Raw genomic sequence first — 14,702 nt, forward strand, 5'->3', positions numbered from 1 at the left:
GGAAACAATGGCTAATTATAAATTTAATTTTTGTGCATATGCAGCTGGAGGATTTTTAGCATAAGGACAGCAAAGCTAAATGCTGTAGTACATTTTATACTGAGCTGTTTATAAAAGGAAGTTACAAGTTTCAAATTGAAAGAATGGTCTGGGTTGCAAAGTTATTTAAGTTCAGTAACATGTTTTGGTCTCTTGGGGCATCATCATATTGTCCATAAAACAAGAAAACAATCCATTAAGATTAAAATTTATGCAAAACTTACTGGCTATAATATCCATCCCTCATAGAGTCATACAGAATGAGAGGTGAACCTAATTAAGAGAAATAAATTACGGCAGTAAGCCACCCTGCGTATGGAAGACGGGAAAATTTCAAAAATGTTTCAAAAAACATATGTTACCTTAAGCAAACCAGCAGATGCCATGATGGCAGCAAAGTATAGGACCAAATTTATGAAAGTATAAATTCAGTGTCAGTTGTGCATGGCACAATAGGTCTGTTTAGCATTCATAGAAATGTGGTTATGATAGACTAGAAAGCACACGCAGTACTGGTGTGGCAGGAGATAACCAGATGGCACACAAAATTAGCGATAAGATGCATACATGAATCTAAAACTATGTAAAACAAATAGATTAAAAGGCTTATATGCAAAGTGTAAGAAGTAGGTAACATAACAGAAGCAATCAAAGTATGTAAAGACAAAAAACACAGATGATGTGACTTACCGAACGAAAGTGCTGGCAGGTCGATAGACACACAAACATACACACAAAATTCAAGCTTTCGCAACAAACTGTTGCCTCATCAGGAAAGAGGGAAGGAGAGGGAAAGACGAAAGGATATGGGTTTTAAGGGAGAGGGTAAGGAGTCATTTCAATTCCAGGAGCGGAAAGACTTACCTTAGGGGGAAAAAAGGAAAAAAGGACAGGTATACACTTGCACACACACACACACATATCCATCCGCACATTGTTTGTGTGTCTATCGACCTGCCAGCACTTTCGTTCGGTAAGTCACATCATCTGTGTTTTTAGATATATTTTTCCCACGTGGAATGTTTCCCTCTATTATATGTAAAGACAAATGTATATGAGGTGCCCGATTACAAGCTAAAGAAAAGATAAAATGGTAATAGCATGATACGTGGCAAATAAAGTGTGTCACAAAAGCCAAGCAATGCACAGTACATTTGCTAAAATTTAAAGTGTATGTACAGTGTGAAGCATCATAATGATTTTTTTCTTTTGTAGCCTGTATAACTTATCTTGAAGAGACTGTGATGTTTTATTGAACAGAAAAATACTTTTATGGTGAGAAAAGAACTCATATAGTGTTTTGACTAAACTGTAATAACACTGATTTAATTTTTATGTCCATGAGTATAACGGAGACTCACTGTATTTTTTTGGTGCTTGATTAATTCTCCCTTTTTTAGCTGATCTTATACCTTTTTGCTTGTGTCTGTGTGGACATGTTGTCCATTTAAGTCTTCTTGAATAATAAGTGATGATAACTGAAATTCATTGTAGTGTGCTTCTTCATTTTAATGTCTGCATTATGTTTTAATTGCTCATCTCATGGCTCAAGTGGTAAGTTTTTGTGATCAGAATTAGATGGATTGGTTGTGACCAGTTCAGCCACCATTGTAGCCATCTCATTGAGATAATTATAATTTATGTTTTTTGCATAGAACCTGCTTGTTTTATCTCGACAAAGTCTGATTTTTCATTGTGACAGAAATTGGCACACTTATGATTTTAAATTTCAATGCTGTAGAGTTTTTAACCAAGCCAGATCATTCCTCGGTTGGTACTGATGAGGATGGTGGGAGGCAGTGTGAATCATAGAGTCGCCAGTCACGGATGTATGGTAGATTGCAGATTAAATTCTATCCCCATAAAGCTGAAGCTGCAAGTCTAAATAATTAAGTGTTCTGTTGTGGTCCATAGCTTCACGAGTAAATACCATGTTTGGGTGTAAAGTATTAAATTATTTGCCTAGGAATGGAATGTCAGACACATGGACATTGAAGACAATAGTGTTATTGGCTACACAACAGTGATAGAAGAAGACCTGATGAGAAAGACTAGCATCCTGACTAGAATACTTAGACTCTAAGTTATTAACAGAAGTGTCTGTGAAACATGATGTTAAGCAATTGCCCATGGCCAAACTATCATTTTGCGTATAATACTGATCACTGAAAGAGGAATAGTTGCAAGATCTGCATAGCCTAAGTAAGGCAATTGCTTCTAATTTCTGATCAGAGCTCATACAACGATATTTAAAAAGAAATTCTTCTATAATAATTATCTTGTTATCCAAAGGAACATTTGTATACAAGTTTTTAATATCCAGAGAGAGCAAGCTGCATCCAGGTGGGAAAGTTCTGTCACTTAAAAGTTGATCCAACTCCTTTCTACTACAAATCGCAAAATTTTCCTAACAGACGAACTTTTTCCATTATAACAACATGTAATTGCAGGTACATGTGGTTTCCCTATAACATTAATTATCAGAAGTATTGGGAAACCAGTGTTATGAACCTTAATTTGGGCTTGAAGATTGGTGTCTTAGTGTACATCACTTTCAGTTTGGAACATGGTCAGGACAAAAAATACTGGAGCAGCCATCTGTATAGGTTTTAGCTCTTTTGTACAGATTTCAGTAGATTCATAATCTATTTGTTGGATGTTGTTCTCCTCAGAAAATCACAAAGTCTTCGCAATATCATACATTCTATAAATGACGTCCAATGTATTGCCCTTAGCGAGAACAACTAATGCTTCTTCTGACCTCAGTTTTTTGTTTATAGAATTAAAAAGCACCAGGTCTTTATTATTAGACTTTTATGTGTAGCATTTTCAGTAAGGTCACTGGTGCTATACATCTCTCTAAGTTTTTCTGACTTGCTGCATGTGGTAGCATCAAGTGCAGTTTTTAAATCTGCCACCAAAGACATAACCATCCTATCATCTAGCCATCATTGGATGTTATGTTAAGACCTTTATTTAGTAAGCACCACTGATGCATACTGAAATCCAACTCTGCCAAATTTACCACATGCTCAGCAATGGGAAAATATGCATTTACCTCCTTATGGTACCTGTAAATTGGACAACAATAAACTTTCCTTAACTTCTGCAATTTATTTTCATGTATCTGAGCGATCAACTGTCAGCAATATGATTCATAACTCTCATCATTTCATCCAAGACATCCTTATGCAACATTTTCACTGCAGAAAGGTATGCTCTAAAAGCTAAAATATTCAGTCTATCTCGTATTCTGTATCTTGACCTTGTTTGTAAAATGAAAATGATGTGTCCTGCGATACACCAACGTTTTATGCCAAAATGAAGACTTGTAATACTCCAGTGGATAGGTCAGCTGTCCACTTCACGCAGGAGGTGGCTACCTGAGTAGCTGGGGCTGACTGGTTTTTTAGGTTAGAGGGTCTCCGTGAAATACAAAATGGGCTCAAGTCTCAAAAGGTGCATGTCAAAAAAAGGAATGTAGATACAGGAACCATTGGTATAACAGTTGTAGAGTGTCGTAGCTGTATCGGGCAAGTACCAGAGCTCCAAGCACTAATAGAAATCACTGATGCTCAAATATTTACTGACACTGAAAGCTGGCTAAAGCAGGAGATAAGTTCAGCCAAAATTTTTGCAAAGAACCTAATGATGTTCCAAAAGGATAGGCTAAACACAGTTGGTGGTGGTGTGTTTGTTGCTGTTTGAAGTAATTTATCTTATTGCGAAATTGGAGCAGATAGTTCCTGTGAGTTAGTATGGGGTCATTCTTGGCAACTGGAATAAAAATAATAATTGGATCGTTTTACTGACCTCACAACTCAGATGATATAACTGCCAAATGATTCAAAGAAAACTTGAGTTTAATGTCAAACACGTACCTGATTCATACAGTTATAGTTGGTGATGACTGTAATTTACCCTAGTGATGTTAGTGAATATACATGTTTAAACCCAGAGGTACACATAAAACATCATCCAAAATGGTGCTAAATGCATTCTCTGAAAATTATTTTGAGTAATTAGTTCATGAGCCCATGCGAATAGTAAACAGTTGTGAAAACACACTCGAGCTCTTAGCAACAAATAATCCTGAGCTAATAACAAGCATCAAAACGGATACAGGGATAAGGGAACACAGGGTTGTCATAGTGAGACTGAATATTGTGACTCCCAGATCCCCCAGAAATAAACGAAAATATACCTATTCAAAAAAGAAATTCAATTGACACATTCCTGAAAGAGAATCTCCTCTCCTTCTAAATTAACAATGTAGTGGTAAGTGTAGAGCAGATATGATTGCATTCAAAGAAATAGTATCAACAGAAATTGAGAGATTTATGTGAAATAAATTAACGATTGACAGAGATGATCCTTCTTGGTACACAAAACGAGTCAGAATACTGTTGCAGAAACAAAGTATTTCAAGTTTAAAGAAATGCAAAATCTCCAAGATTGCTGATCTTTTACAGAAGCTCAAAATTGAGCACGGACATCAATGCGAGATGCTTTAATAGTTTCCTTGACGAAACTTTATCTTAAAACCTGGCAGAAAATCCAAAGAGATTCTGGTCATATGTAAAGTATACTAGCAGAAAGACACAGTCAGTGCCTTCTCTGCGTGATACCAATGAATATACTATCGATGACAGGGCTGTTAAAGCTGTGTTACCAAACACAGCCTTTTGAAATTCCGTCACCAAAGAATACAAGTAAATATTCCAGGATTTGAACCAAGAACAGCTGCCAATATGAGTAACTGAGAAGTGGATATACTTGGGGTAGTGAAGCAACTTAAATAACTTAGTAAAAGCAAGTATTCTGATCCAGACTATATATCAGTTAGGTTTCTTCCAGAGCATACTGATGCAAGAGCTCCATACTCAACAGTCATATTCAACAGTCATATTCAACCACTTGCTCGATGAAAGATCCGTACCCAAAGATTGGAAAGTTGCACAGATCACATCAATATTCTAGAAAGGTAGTAGGAGTAATTACAGGCCCATATCATTAACATCAATATCCAGTATAATTTTTGGAACGTATATTGTGTTCAACATTATGAATTACCTCAAAGAGAATGGTTTATTGACACACAGTCAACAAAGATTTAGAAAACATTATTCTTGTGAAACACAACTCTAGCTCTTTACACACACGAAGCGTTGAGTATTATTTAGAAGGGATTTCAAATTGATTCCCTATTTCTAGATTTCCAAAAGGCTTTTGAAATTGTACCACACAAGTGGCTTGTAGTGAAATTTCGTGCTTATGGAATATCATCTCAGTTATGTGACTGGATTTGTGATTTCCTATCACAGAGTTCACAGTTCATAGTAATTGGTAGAAAGTCATCAAGTAAAACAGAAGTAATTTCCAGCATTCGCAAGGAAGTGTTATAGGCCTCCTGCTGTTCCTTGTCTATATAAACAATTTAGGAGCTAATCTGAGCAGCTATCTTAGGTTTTTTGCAGATGGTGCTATCATTTATTGTCTAATAAGCTCATCAGAAGATGAAAACAAATTGCAAAACAATTTAGAAAAGATATCTGAATGGTGCAAAAATGGGCAATTGACTCTAAATAATGAAAAGTGAGAGGTCATCACATGAGTGCTAAAAGGAATCCATTAAACTTTAGCTACACGATAAATCAGTCTAATGAAAAGGCCATAAATTAAACTAAATATTTAGGAATTACAATTATGAACAAGTTAAATTGGAAAGAACACATAGAAAATGTTGGGGGAAGGCAAACCAAAGAACATGTTTTATTGGCAGAACACTTAGAAAATGTAACAGATGTCTAAAGAGACTGCCTACACTATGCTTGTCCATCCCCTTTTGGAATACTGCTGCATGGTCTGGGATCCTTACCAGATAGGATTAATGGAGTACATTGGGAAAGTTCAAAGAAGAGCAGCATGCTTTGTATTATCATGAAATAGAGAAGAGAGTGTCACAGACATGATACAGGATTTGGGTTAGAAACCATTAAAACAAAGATGTTTTTTGTTGTGATGGAATCTTCTTATGAAATTTCAATCACCAACTTTCTTCTCCAAATACGACAATATTTTGTTGATGCTGACCTACATAGGGAGAAATGATAATTATAATGAAATAAGGGAAATCAGAGCTCACACAGAAAGATATAGGTGTTCATTTTTTACCCACATTTTTCGAGAATGGAATAATAGAGAATTATAGTGAAGGTGGTTCGATGAGCACTCTGCCAGGTACTTAAATGTGATTTGCAACATATCCATACAGATGTAAATGTAGAACGCTGGCTTCCTGATGTGTCCAATAATTAACGGTATAAGGAACCCAGGTGAAGCTTATTTCCAAATACATATTGTTTTCATGAAAAACATTCATCTGTGAGGAATGTTTTGCAATTTCTAATAGAAAGGAGTTGGTTCAACTTTTAAACGACAATACTTTCTCACCTGATTGTAGTTTAGTTTTTCTGGATATTAAAAACTTGTATACATATGTTCCTTTGGATGAGATGATCATTATTATACAAGAATTTTTTTTAAACAATATTATCAGATGAGTTCAGATTACATAGTAGAAGTAATCACCTTATTTAGGCTACTTATGTCTTACAACTACTTCTCATTTAGTCATCAGTATTATAAGCAGAACGATGGTTTGGCCATGGGCAATTGTTATCAGAGTGTCTCACAGACATTCTTATCAATAATTTAGAGAGTAAATATCTTATCTAGAATGCTATTTTTTCTCATCAGGTTCTCTTCTATCATCGTTATGCCAATGACAACATGAGTGATTTCAGTGGCCCTGTGTCTGACATTCTTTTACTAGCTGAAGAATTTAATGCTTTGCACCCGAACATGGTATTTACTGATGAAGTGATGGACCACTACAGGATACCTTATTATTTAGATCTGCAGCTGCACCTAGATGGGGGTAGGATTCAATCTGGCATCTATTGTAAATCCATGGTAAGTGACTATAATTCACCTCCTGCGATCCTCACCATTATAAACTGAGTTTTTTTTTCAAATCTATGGAGCACCTTAATAGTGAGATACTGCTGAGACCATCTTCAACAGAAAAATAATTAGGTAACTTGAAATGCATCTGTTAGTAATTCCTGCAATACTGCAATAGATGATAAAGTATATAAAGAAAAAACATCAGTAATTGAGTGTAAAGGTCTTCCTGCCTCATTGGTTCTGAAATCCAAATCCATGAGAATCCCATTTATGAAGAATCTCTCTACGATCAGGGAAGCTTTTTTGAAAGCAGGGGATGCATGTTGTCGTCACTACCAGTAATAAAATTCAGCCGAGTTATATTCACGATGAGGACTCCCACGGAATATAAATTGGAATGCAGTGACTCTGAAATGGTGTATACAGGGTGTTACAAAAAGGTACGGCCAAACTTTCAGGAAACATCCCTCACACACAAATAAAGAAAAGATGTTATGTGGACATGTGTCAGGAAACGCTTAATTTCCATGTTAGAGCTCATTTTAGTTTCGTCAGTATGTACTGTACTTCCTCAATTCACCGCCAGTTGGCCCAGTTGAAGGAAGGTAATGTTGACTTCGGTGCTTGTGCTGACATGCGACTCATTGCTCTGCAGTACTAGCATCAAGCACATCAGTATGTAGCATCAACAGGTTAGTGTTCATCACTAACGTGGTTTTGCAGTCAGTGCAATGTTTAAAAATGCGGAGTTAGCAGATGCCTATTTGATGTATGGATTAGCACGAGGCAATAGCCATAGTACGGTACGTTTGTATCGAGACAGATTTCCAGAACGAAGGGGTCTCGACAGGAAGACGTTCGAAGCAATTGATCGGTGTCTTAGGGAGCACGGAACATTCCATCCTATGACTCGCGACTGGGAAGACCTAGAACGACAAGGACATCTGCAATGGACAAGGCAATTCTTCGTGCAGTTGATGATAACCCTAATGTCAGCGTCAGAGAAGTTGCTCCTGTACCAGGTAACGTTGACCACGTCACTGTATGGAGAGTGCTATGGGAGAACCAGTTGTTTCCGTACCATGTACTGCGTGTGCAGGCACTATCAGCAGTTGATTGGCCTCCATGGGTACACTTCTGCGAATGGTTCATCCAACAATGTGTCAATCCTCATTTCAGTGCAAATGTTCTCTTTACGGATGAGGCTTCATTCCAACGTGATCAAATTATAAATTTTCACAATCAACGTGTGGGCTGACGAGAATCCGCACGCAACTGTGCAATCATGTCATCAACACAGATTTTCTGTGTACGTTTGCGTAGGCATTGTTGGTGATGTCTTGATTGGGACCCATGTTCTTCCCCTACACTCAATGGAGCACGTTATCATGATTTCATACGGGATACTCTACCTGTGCTGCTAGAACATGTGCCTTGACAAGTACGACACAACATGTGGTTCATGCACGTTGGAGCTCCTGCACATTTCAGTCGAAGTGTTTTCGTACACTTCTCAACAACAGATTCGGTGACCGATGGATTGGTAGGGGCGGACCAATTCCGTGGCCTCCACGCTCTCCTGACCTCAACCCTCTTGACTTTCATTTATGGAGGCATTTGAAAGCTCTTGTCTACGCAACCCCGGTACCAAATGTAGAGACTCTTCGTGCTCGTATTGTGGACGGCTGTGATACAATACGCCATTCTCCAGGGCTGCATCAGCGCATCAGGGATTCCATGCGACGGAGGGTGAATGCATGTATCCTCGCTAACAGAGGACATTTTGAACATTTCCTGTAACAAAGTGTTTGAAGTCACACTGGTATGTTCTGTTGCTGTGTGTTTCCATTCCATGATTAATGTGATTTGATGAGAAGTAATAAAATGAGCTCTAACATGGAAAGTAAGCGTTTCTGGACTCATGTCCGCATAACATATTTTCTTTCTTTGTGTGTGAGGAATGTTTCCTGAAAGTTTGGCCGTACCTTTTTGTAACACCCTGTACAGGACAGACTGGCAGAGTTCTTTGAGACTGGGTTCAGTAAGAATATGTGAACTAAGACAGGCCAGATTAAACAGCTGTTGCTGACTATCTTGAGTCAAGTGGTCACCAGTCTCTCATAAAGGAAAACTTGAGAATAGTGCACCTTGCTTGTAAGGGGGAAAAGTTGAATCTGCTCAAGGAATTAGAAACTGTTAAACACCTGTTTGCCTATAAGGATAATTGGCTGAACGATCAAACGATTAATAAGGCTAGCAGTTTTTACAATTTTGATGAAATGATATTTTTTGGTTTCTGTTTGGTGATGTCTCACACAACGGGATTATTTAAATATTGCACTTTTGGTGTGAGAGAAGTTAGAGACAATGATTGGTATGGTGCTCTTTAGGCAGTTTATTTCATTGTATTTGACATATTTTATTTTGAAGCTTTCTATATGTCTTTATTTTTGACATCTAAGATTAGGTCTTGGTTTTTGAAATGCAATATTTCCAATGAGTTCTAATTCTGAAGCCTGGATCTTTGGATTTGCTGGTTATTGAATATGTGTGTTGTACATGCACTTCACATTTTAGCCAATTTACTGTGCATTATGGGCTTTTATGACATACTTGATTCACTATGTATGTGCTGCCATCACTCTACCTTTTTCGTTTGCTTGTATATGGATATCATGTAAATAATCAATTTTTGACAACATGATGTAATTGGCTAGAAAAAAATCTACTCACCAAGTGGCAGCAGGAGAAAACACACACAAAAAAAAACGATTTTACTTGTGCGAGCTTTTGGAGCCAATGGATCCTTTTTTCGGCAGAAGGGATGAAAGGGAAGGAAGAGGGGTGAAGTGAAAGGAAGTGGAGAGGTTTAGGAAAAGAGGTAGAATGTGGAAAAGTTATCCAGAATCCCGGGTCAGGAGAGACTTGCCAGATGGGATGAGATATTTGGTTTTACAAAATTTGTATGCTTCTATTATGTTACCTACTTCCTTTGTTTTGCCTATATTTATTTTAATCTATGTGTGTTCCATAATTTTATATTCATGTACACACCTTATCGCTGGTTTATAGTGCCGTATTGTTATCTTTTGCTACAATAACTCTGTCATAGTCATATTTTTTTGAGTGCTAAACAGATCTATTGTTCTCTGCACAGCTGTTACTGCAGTTATACTTCTGGAAGTATAGTCTATGCTGTGCTATGTTGGTGTTTATTGATGTGCTTAAGGTAATTTGCAGTTTTTGAAATTGTCCCATCCCTTTCATATGTGGGGTGGCTTATTTTTATAACTTCTTTCTTTTAAGTAGGATAACCTCTCATTCTGTATGACTTTATAATGAATGGGTTTTACATTCAGTTACCTTTTACATAAGTTTTAATATATATATTATCTTATTGACTCACATAATTGTCCAAGGTAAAATGATGCTCCCGGTCTGTGCCCCGAGTCTCATAAACTGACGTACAACTGGGAGAGTGATGTGCTGATCACATACACCTCCATATCCGCATCCACTGACGCCTGTGGCCTAAGGATGACACAGTGGCCGGTCGGTACCATCGGGCTTTCCAAGGCCTGTTCGGATGGAGTTTAGTTTAGTAAAATGATGCCCCTCCCTCTTTTTATTCTTAATGGATTGTTTTCTTGTTTTGTAGATAATCTGATGATGGCCCAAAAGGTTGAAACACATTACTGAAATTAAATAACTTTGCAACCCAAACTGTTTCTCAATTGGAAATAATACCAGTTGGCTGGAATGGAATGCGATAGGTTTTAGAAGTTACTAGCATGCCATCAAATTAGAGGGTGAAACTGATTTAATTGTGTATTTAAATAATGGGAAGTCCAAGTTGGAATATCAACAATTATGGAAAGGATATATTGCCACTCACTGTAAAGATGACGTGTGGAGTTCATTAAGTTTTCAGCCAAAGCCTTCATCAGAAAAGAAAACCACACACACATTCATGCAAGTAAGCATATGTCACACACACATGACCACTATCTCTGGCTGCTCAGGCCAGACTGAAACTGAAATGCTTTGAATGGGAGCAACAACCCGTAGTGGAGTGGAGAAGAGGAAGGGATAGCTGGGTACGGGTGAGGGAAGAGGAAACAGTGCTGCCTGGCAGAACATGCAGGTACAAGAGGTGGCAGAAAAGGCTACCTGGTGCAGTGTCAGGGGGCTGTGGGGGAGGGAGGGAAGTGAAAGGAAAAAAGGGAGTGGAAAGGAGAGGAACAGAGAATGGGAAAAGATCGGTGGTTGCATTGACAGAGAGATGATGATGGGACGCGAGTTTGGAGCAAGTGATAGGTCAGAGAGGGTCAAAACTGTTGGGTGGAGTGTGTGGGGACAGTAAGTTACCGTAGGTTGAGGCTGGTATGATTTTTGGGAGGGGAGAATGTAATATAAGGACAGCTCCCATCTGTGCAGTTTGGAAAAGATGATTGTGGAGTGGAGGATCCAGATGTGAAGCAGCCATCGAAATCAGGGTTGATATGCCAGTTCCCTTCTGTGCAACAGGATGGTCCACTTTCTCTTGGCCACAGTTTGGTGGTGGTCATTTGTCTTGGTGGATAGCTGGTTGCTAGTTACACCAATATAGAAAGGTAATCAGTGATTGCAGCAGAGCTGGTACATGATGTGCCTGCTTTCACAGGGTGCCTGGCTTCTAATGGGGTAGGATAAGCCTGTGCAGGACTGGAATAGGAAGTGCTGGATGAATTGGGCAGGTCTTGGACCTAGGTCTTCCACAGGCATATGATTCTTGTGGCAAGTGGTTGGGATTTGAAGTGCACAGGGATGGACTAGGATGTTGTGAAGGTTGGTTGGCAACAGAACACCACTTTAGGAGAGGTGGTTAGGATGTCCCTCATATCAGGACATGATGATAGATAAAGCACTGGTGGATGATGTGGTTCAGTTCTACATCTACATCTACATACATACTCCGCAATCCACCATACGGTGCGTAGCGGAGGGTACCTCATACCACAACTAGCATCTTCTCTCCCTGTTCCACTCCCAAACAGAACGAGGGAAAAATGACTGCCTATATGCCTCTGTACGAGCCCTAATCTCTCTTATCTTATCTTTGTGGTCTTTTTGCGAAATGTAAGTTGGCAGCAGTAAAATTGTACTGCAGTCAGCCTCAAATGCTGGCTCTCTAAATTTCCTCAGTAGCGATTCACGAAAAGAACGCCTCCTTTCCTCTAGAGACTCCCACCTGAGTTCCTGAAGCATTTCCGTAACACTCGCATGATGATCAAACCAACCAGTAACAAATCTAGCAGCCCGCCTCTGACTTGCTTCTATGTCCTCCCTCAATCCGACCTGATAGGGATCCCAAACACTCGAGCAGTACTCAAGAATAGGTTGTATTAGTGTTTTATAAGCGGTCTCCTTTACAGATGAACCACATCTTCCCAAAATTCTACCAAAGAACCGAAGACGACTATCCACCTTCCCCACAACTGCCATTACTTGCTTGTCCCACTTCATATCGCTCTGCAATGTTACGCCCAAATATTTAATTGACGTGACTGTGTCAAGCGCTACACTACTAATGGAGTATTCAAACATTACAGGATTCTTTTTCCTATTCATCTGCATTAATTTACATTTATCTATATTAGAGTTAGCTGCCATTCTTTACACCAATCACAAATCCTGTCCAAGTCATCTTGTATCCAGTTGTTGCAGTCCGGGGTGGTAGTGGGTGATAAAATAGAGCACTGCTTCTTATCTGGTTCTTGGAGGGTGGTGGGAAGCTTTGGCTGTTTGGGGATGTGGCATAGGAAATCTGTTTGCGGACTAGGCTGGGGGCTGGTGCCCATGTCTGAAGGTCATTGTGAAAATTTTTTGGAAATTTGTGGTAAGGTACTATGAGATCAAACTGCTGGGATCATTGGTCCCTAAGCTTACACACTACTTTAACTTAAACTAACTTACACTAAGGTCAACACACACACACACACACACACACACACACACACACACACACACACACACACACACACAACCACACATACACACACACACACTCACTCACTCTTGCCTGAGGGTTGACTTGAACCTCTGACAGGGGGAGCAGTGCGAACCATGTCAACAAGGTGCCTCAGACTGCGCAGCTACCCCACACAGTGGTCTCTGTGAGACTTTCAGCTTACTGGGCAAGGGAGCTGCCATCAGTGCAGGTATGCTCTCCCTGGATGGCTAGGATGTATGGGAGGAATTTTTTAGTGTAGAAGGGTTAGCAGCTGTCATAATGCATGTACTGCTGATGGTACATAGGTTTAATGTGGACAGAGGTGTGGATTGAGCCTTCAGAGAGGAGGAAGTCAACACCTAAGAAGGTGGCACATTGGATTGAAAAGGACCAAGTGAAGTGAATGGGAGAGAAGGTGTTGAGGTTTTGAAGGAATGAGGATATGGTGCCCTAGTCATGAGTCCAAATCATGAAGATAACATCAATGAATCCAAACAAGATCAGAGGTTTGTGGTTTTGGGAGATGAGGAAGGTTTCCTCTAGACAGCCCATAAGAGGGTTGGCAAACAAGGGTGCCGGGTGAGTGCCTGTGGCTGTGTCATGGATTTGTCTGTATACCTTCTCTTCCTAGTCCATCCCTATGCCACTCCCAAACCAAACTCCTTGCCAAAAGGGTCATACCAGTCTGGAAGACCCTGGTGCAAGACCTACCCAATGAACCCATTTAGCACTTCCTACTCCAGACCTGTCACAGGCTTATCCTACTGCCGTCAGAGGCCAGGTCACTTGTGAAAGCAGACATATCATGTACTAGCTCTGTGCAGATGGAAGTTATCCTGACAACACGTTCTCCACTCCCAGAATCATACCCAGTTCTGGCCCCCTTTGTCCTATCACCTCCTCCCAACTTGTATCCTCTCACTTTCATTCTGCTCTGTTGTCTGCCAATGCACATCGTGATCTTTTCTCATTCTCTGCTCCTCTCCTTTCCACTCCCATTTTTTTTTTTTACTTCCCTCCCCCACATCCTTCTGATGCTGTACCAGGTAGTCTTGTCTGCCACCCCTTGTCTCTGCATGCTCAGCAAGGCAGCACTGTTTCCTCTTCCTCCACCCATTCCCTCTACCCCTCCCACTTCCCTGCTTGAGTGTTGGACAGACCGTCAGTGACAGAGCACCTCATGTTTGTGTTGCTAATAATGCAAGTACACCGTTCGTTTGTTATGTTTTTTTTATGAGCTTCCAACAGGGGTCACTTATTTTCAGATACCTGGGTAGTTACTAGTTTATTTTTGTAATTTCTTGGGTGTTTGAGTGCCTACTAGGCACAGCCTTTTATTTTAATAACAGTGTAGCATACAGTACTGCCATTGTTATCGACCTTCAAATTGTACAGGCTTTCGTTTGTTTTGGATAGTGTAGCTCAGTGTCAGTTAGACCGTCAGTGATAGAGCACTTCGAATTCCTGCTGCTAATAAGCTGAGTACACCATTCGTTTGTTACATATTTTTTATGAGCTTCAAACAGGAATGACTTCGGTAATGGATAGGAACTGTGACTGCTGTGTACAGATGGGAGCTGAGTTAGTGACCATTCTCTCACAGCTCCAGGCAACTTGAAGTTGCTGCCCAGGGGCATCACTGTGAGAGGTCAGACATAGGTATGGAAAGGACATTGAACACGTCCCACGTGTCCCCCGTTCA

The 14,702-nt window shown here is 39.7% G+C and overlaps 1 protein-coding gene across 5 annotated transcripts in view; it reads left to right on the forward strand.

Moving 5' to 3' along the window:
* LOC124612825 (kinesin-associated protein 3) overlaps positions 1 to 14,702 on the forward strand; it is a 224,990-nt gene that overhangs the window by 101,384 nt on the left and 108,904 nt on the right. The window lies entirely within an intron of this gene.

This window comes from Schistocerca americana, chromosome 4 (assembly GCF_021461395.2).
Source record: "Schistocerca americana isolate TAMUIC-IGC-003095 chromosome 4, iqSchAmer2.1, whole genome shotgun sequence".
In the NCBI taxonomy this organism is placed as follows: Eukaryota; Metazoa; Arthropoda; class Insecta; order Orthoptera; family Acrididae; genus Schistocerca; species Schistocerca americana.